Raw genomic sequence first — 5,719 nt, 5'->3', positions numbered from 1 at the left:
CTTCAGCATGGTGTTCAGGGGTATCTTTTCGTAATTATAAGAGTGTATCTTAAGTGGTGGGGGTAACTGTAGGGCCTCTCGTGTTAGTTCTTATGTGATTAAAACCTGCTATGTGGTTCCATATGCTTTAGTTACCTTTTCCCTCTTAGTGGCCTTGTCGTATGTCTTGAGGTACTTTGCATACAACTCTGTATCAATGGTTCGAGGGAGACATTCTACCATCCACCCTAGGCCAACCCACCCTAGGCCAACTCTCTTTAGTTTTTCCTTGACTTCAGCATTCTCCAAATATATGCAAGCACTCAGGGCTGTGGTATTGCAAAGTTATCTTTCCATACGTAGTGTGGACTTCCTTGCTTATGATTGCGCCATGGAATGCCTTTGCATACTGACCTAGTAAGCTAGTTTTTGGGCCCCGTGTGGGTCTTTTCCTTTTGCTAAAACTGGTGATCCAATTGCACTGGCTTGTGTCACTTCCGAAGTCTCTTCGGCTTCTGGGTCAGAGGTAGCTGAGGTCGACATCTGTAACAATGAGAAGAAGGTCAGTCTAATGACTGGTGAGGGCATGTGCCATGCCTGGTTGTTTTCTCTTCTTCTTCTTCTTCTTTGTGGGAAGTGTCTCAAGGTTATATTTGATGAGAAGTGTGTTAGTGGTGTGAGCAAATAAGGAGGTATGAATTTCAAATAGAGAAAGTGCACATCGTGATAGTGCAGGTTAATGTACCGTGAGATGACAGGGTACAAAACCTGTGAGGTGGGTAAACACCATGAAGGTGCAGGGTGTGAAGCCGTGAGATGTGTTTTCGTGAGCTAGTCTAGAACCGTGAGATGTGTTTTCGTGAGCTAGTCTAAAACCGTGAAATGGTGTTTCCGTGAAAGTGCAGGGTTAAGTTCCATTAATTAGTCTAAAACCGTGAAATAGTCTGACCCTATGAAATAGTGTTTCCGTTAAAGTGCAAGGTTAAGTTCCGTGAAACATGTTTCCGTTTATACCAGTAAATGGGTGAGTGTAGTTTATGAAGTGGTAGTTCACGGAAACAAGAGATTCGTATGCAACAACTAGTTTTTGTGAATATATAGTACCGTGAGAGTGCAAGATGTGATTTACCAATGGATTGCGAGGTTTGTGAGATGATGAGAATGTATGTATTTGAAGATATGGGGAGCAATCAACCACACCTATGTAACTAATTAAACTTTTGCCAATATTAGTGAACTTTCGATCATGCAATTTCTGCTCAAGAAGAAAAGACCTGAAAACATGACAAGAAAATGCAAAGGCAAGGTATAAGCTCCCACCTCAACCCGGATATGTCGATTTTGCAGGTAGATGCTCAGACGGGAAACAAAATCATGGAGATGCAAGCTCGCAGATTGCGTACATGACGAAGACGACGAACGCAAAATGCACAAAAAGGGAAAGAAATTTGATTTTATGGCACGGCCGTCTGATTGGGCAGCTGCCTTAATGAAGAATGCCATGTGGCTTGCCATGATTGGTTGAAGAAAATGTGACCGTTTCACGGTGTGAACCTTTGAGAACCGGTTCACGGCGTGAACTGTTTAGATTGTTTCACGGCGTGAACTGTTTAGATTGTTTCACGACATGAACCTTTGAGAACTGGTTCACGGCATGAACTATTTTGTGCCGAGTGTGTGCAAGGTTGATACCCTACGTTCCTTTCATGCTCAGACACTCAATCATGCATTTAAAAGTTAGATGAAGTGAATGATTCCCGTTTTTATCTTGTATCCATTTTTGAGTAATGGATACCTTTATTTTGTTTATTGCCATGGAAATCAAGGTGGTACTTTGGCACTTCTGGGGGCATTTGTTGTTGCAATTGTTTTAACTCCGTGTGTGAGAGTGCTTGATCTTTTCCTCCATCCAACTGAAGAGTGGTTCTACTGAATCTTGTTGATTGGGGTTTATATTTGTGTCCATTTGTTACACCTTTTTCTTCTTCTTCTCAATAACATTGCCCAGCTCCTCTATTATGGTGGGTACAAGTAGCGGGTTTGTTATCTTTAGTTCATCTTGTTGGATTGGCTTCTTCCTCCACACCAATGTTTATGCATTCCTAGCATTTGTTCTAGTTTTGGATTTGGCTCTGAATGCCCTTACTGTCATTTTCTTTGTATTTGTAGATATTTGCAAAACAATGGGCTTTGGGTGGACTTTGGGCACCCATATTGTTGTATTGCCCTGGTAATAGACTTGTGCCACTAGCAATTCCTTTCGAACCCATTACTTACCAAGAACCTTGTGGAGTGCTGCTTTGTTTAGAATATTGCTAGCTTACATTTGAAGACCATTCTGTCCCTTTTCTGATCTTTGAACTTTTTCCCCTGATTCCTTATTTATGCCCTTCTCATCGTTGTATAGTTGGTTTTCAATTTGACCCTTAGGCACCCACTGCTGAGTACCTGGTAACTTTGGCTATTTTTTGTGTATGGATTGTGGGGTTGATGTCTTTTTTCTAGTATGTGAGCTGCCGTTATCGTGCTTGGTGTTTCCATATCCTCAATCATGGCTTGATTTCCTTTGTTTATTGGGCTCTATAAGGGCACGAAAATGACATTGTTGCCCTTGTTCAGTTGTGCCGTTCTCTTTTCCCATTGGATATTATAGTTACTGGCGCAAATCCAAGATCGTCCCATGTGATCATTTCCTCCTCCATCGATCCTGCAGGCATAACAAACAACCAAGGGATTCTTTTTGATGGAAACATTAACACTTAGAAATCCCTCAGCTTTCGTAGTTGTTAAGTGCACACTTCGTACTTGTGCATTGGTGACCTCAAGGTGTGGTTTGTCTAGAGCTACCCATGTCTCATATGAGATCAGATTATGACTTGATCCCGTATCTATCAATGCAATGCTCGTTGTATGAATTTTAGTCGTAGAGACTCCCACCCTAAGCGGTGCTAGCTCAATGTCTAGTTCATCCTCATCAAGAAGAGTTAGTGAAGCCATGTTCACATGCAACATCCTCTTCTAGAGTATCTGTTTGGTCTTGGCCTCTCTTGCCTTAGCTTCTTTTGCTTGATTTTTTCTTTTGGGAGCTCCTTCCGTTGTTTCAAAAGATGTTATTGTAAGAGCATCTCTTGGGTCAGTGGTCCAAAATATTTTTGAAGCTTGCTTCCATTAACGTAACCCTCCATTTGTACGCCCTCAATTGTTTCAATTCTAACCGACCCTTGAGGTGTGATTTCGGACACTCGGAAAGGTCCTAACCCTCTATACTTGAGTTTCTTTTTTCTCGTGTTGCCTACACTATACATGAGGACAAGGTTCCCATTTCTAGTTCCTTTTGTTTCAAGTTATTGTCAAACCAATATTTTCTGTGTAAATTTTTGACCATAAGACCATGTGATGCAATTAGTCTGGTTTCATCAAGTTTCTCTAAGTCTATTAGCCATTCAGCTAATGCATTCTGAGTCAAACATTCTTGCACTGCAATTCTTAGGCTTGGAACTAGGTACTCTATAAGCATTATCGCTTCAACACCATAAGCTAGACGGGAGGGAGTATATCCCATCGCTATCTTATACGATGTTCATTATGCCCATAAAGCTGTCATTAGCTTATGTTCCTAATTCGTTCGACTTGCTTCTAATGCTTTTGTCAAGATAGTACACAAAATCTTGTTTATACTCTCCGCTTGACCATTAGCCTGTGGATAATATTGGACTTATGGTGGACTATAAGGAATCCAGCAAGTAAGTGATCAATCACCAAATTAATGAAGTGTGAACATCGGACTAACTCTAATGGGAAACTAAATCTCAAATGATTTGTTCATATAAGAACTTAGCTGTTGTTCGTGCATCAGCTCACTTAGAGGCTCTCGCTTCTGCCCATTTCGTAAATAGTCTATGGCCACGATCACATATCGGGCTTGTGAGTGATGGATGCACAGCTAGACTAATAGGTTCAACAAAATTAATTTCCCATTTCTCAAAAGGTTGTCTTACTACAAATAGGGGTAAGTGGCATCCTGTCCCTTGGGATAGCAAATCATTGACACTCTTTGCACCTTTTCACAAACTCTATGGCATCCCCAAACAACGTCGGCTACCATAGTCCTACTTGAAGCACCTTGCGAGATGTACTCTCTCCAGCGAAATGTCCTCCAGCTATCCCTGAGTGTGCTTTATCCAATATTGTAAACGATCTCGTCTTCCAACAAGCATCTCCTTAAGACATTGTCCTTACCTAGCTTGTATAGTTCTCCACCAACAATTAATTGACAAGGTGCAACCAGCCTAATAAGCTGTCGCATTTTATCTTTGTTCAAGGGTCGCACTTCAGGAAACCATAAGAAAGATAATCTGATATTTCTTCGCTCCATTTGGGCACTATGTCCAGTTTGAATAAACAAGCATCAAGGAGGTCATCATCAACACCCATTGCCAGTTTCCCATTTGGAATCCTCGACATATGATCGGCCAACACATGCTGTGTTCCCTTTCTCACGGTAACCGTGAAGTCAAATTATTCTAACAGTAATAACAACCAGCGTGTGATTCTTCCTATGGTGCAAGGCTTATTCACCAAGTATAATAAAGCCTGATGGTCCACAAAGAATACAAATTTGTTGGCCAACAGGTAATGTTGATACTTCTTGATAGCATAAACCATGGCCAACTCTTCTCGTTTTGTGGTGGTTTAATTCACCTATGCATCATTTGATTGGCCGACTAGCGAAGTAGACTGGGTAGTCCAATTTGATCTCTCCAGGCTGTGCCAATACTCATCCAATATAGCAAAGTTCGATGCATCGATGTGCACATGAAATATAAGGTCCCAATTAGGTGGTCTCAAAATTGGCATGCTGGCCAGTGCTTGCTTCAATCTATCATATGCTTCCTGGCATTCTTCAGTCCATTCAAAGACAATGAGTAGCTTATATAATGGTCTGGCAATTTCAGCATAAGATATTATGAAGCGGCGATAATACCCAATGTGGTCCATAAATCTCTGCACACCTTTGTAATTAGTGGGTGGGGAAAATTCCAAGATCAACTTGACCTTGCTGTCATCAATGGATATACCATTCTTAGAGACAATATGTCCCAATATCACACTGTGTTTGACCCAAAATTGGCACTTTAAAGGGTTTAAGGATATACGATACAATCGACATCACTCACCGCAGATGAAATCCGCAGCAATGAGTTTATCAATTTCCTCCTTTACAATTGTCACATATTTAGGATTTGTTTGGTATGGCTTTTGCCTGGTTGGTCTTGATCCATCCATGATTGGAATCAAATGTTGTACCACTTCAGGTGGTACACCCTTCATCTCTTTGTAGTTCCAAGCGAAACAATCCTTAAACTCTTTAAGGAGAGCAACAAGCTCATTTTCTTCAGCCAGAGTCAAATCCTTATTGATATAAATAGGTTTGGTTTCCTTCCTTGGTTTTGCAATATCAATTTCCTTTACTTCAACTGGGCCATCGTATGATGTGGATAATCTATCTTCCTTAACTCTTTTTGCCGTCAATCAGACCACCTTTCGTTCGTCAGTTGTGTATGTTTGAAATGGTCTGGTACTGAAAGCAGGTCAAGTGTATCCTTATTCTCACTTTTTGTTTTAGCCATCACTTTGCTCGGCTTCTGCCAAAGCTTTGTTTCGTTTTCGACGCCTAGCTTTCGTAAGCTTAGGCGTTTTCGGTTCTCGAAGGGTGACTTCCTCCCTATGTTTCCCTTCA

This window comes from Cibotium barometz, chromosome 54 (assembly GCF_041138505.1).
Source record: "Cibotium barometz isolate CiBa-2024 chromosome 54, ASM4113850v1, whole genome shotgun sequence".
Classification (NCBI taxonomy): Eukaryota; Viridiplantae; Streptophyta; class Polypodiopsida; order Cyatheales; family Cibotiaceae; genus Cibotium; species Cibotium barometz.
The sequence above is the reverse complement of the archived record's forward strand: the minus strand, read 5'-3'. Positions refer to the sequence as shown.